This window comes from Galeopterus variegatus, unplaced genomic scaffold (genome assembly GCF_000696425.1).
Source record: "Galeopterus variegatus unplaced genomic scaffold, G_variegatus-3.0.2 Scaffold6731, whole genome shotgun sequence".
In the NCBI taxonomy this organism is placed as follows: domain Eukaryota; kingdom Metazoa; phylum Chordata; class Mammalia; order Dermoptera; family Cynocephalidae; genus Galeopterus; species Galeopterus variegatus.
In genome coordinates, this window is record NW_007732842.1 from 9785 (window position 1) to 10902 (window position 1118).

Sequence of the window (1118 nt, forward strand, 5' to 3'; positions counted from 1 at the left end):
AAAAAAAAATGGCATAATAAATATGACACTCATGTCAGCAAACGGCATAGGTAATTACAGATTAAATACATTTATGATGCAGACCAGTTATCTGGAGACATTTCTAAAGATATAGATGACTAGAAAAGCGTACTTTCACCTTAGTTTTCTTGGTGCTGGTGGACATGGCTTAGCTGTAGTGGCACAGCAAACCTTCCCAAGGTCCCCTGGTCTCTGACTTCTCCAAATTGAGTGGAGAATCATCCTGTGAATGATCATGAAGAAATGAGCTTCAGCATGCAGTCTTCATGCCAAAACCATTGTCAACAGGAAAAATACCTTTCAGAAACCAAGAAATGTACATCTCCACATCCTGTGTATCTGAGCCTTCCTTTGGGCAGCTGCACATCTGCCGGCCTAGCCTGAGGGCCCGGCTGCTGTTGTGGGGAGGAGTTGCTCGCAAGTCTGATCCACTTTTCCTTGACAGCATCTCCCTTCATGTGCACGCTGGACCTTCTCCAGCGTGTGCTTTGTAGGACTCCAGGTGAGACCTCTGGGTGTGTGTTTCAGTCCAGAAACAAAGCAAATTAGCTTCCTAGGACTACCACCCTCAGGCGACAGGAGACAGATGCTGTTGGACAAATACTTCTGCTTACAGTGAAATTCCCAAAGTCTTTTTTTTTTTTTTAAATTCCTTTTTGTCTTTTTTACTGCCCGGTAACGGGATCGCAACCCTCAGTGTCGCGCCCATACTGGGGACTGGCAACGGGATTGCAACCCTCAGTGTTGCGCCCGCACTGCGCTCAGCCAGTGAGCGGGAACCGGTCTCCACATGGGATCCGAACCCTCAGCGGGAGCGCCACCGCACTCCCAAGAGGCGCACTCTCCAGTGCGCCACCGGGCAGCCCCCCAAAGTCTTTTTTACACACTTCTAAGCAGAGAGGGAAGGATTGATCCTGCTTACCCAAACCCTTTCAGTCTTCCATTCTTTGCCTGTAATGCCTGAGGTCATCACTTCAGTAAACTACCTGCTGTTCTTGTTCCAGGCTTTGTTTTTGGAAGAAACCCAGGATAAGACAACTATCTTCTTTCTCTCTCTCTCTCCCTCCCCCCCACTATCTCTCATCTACATCAAACAT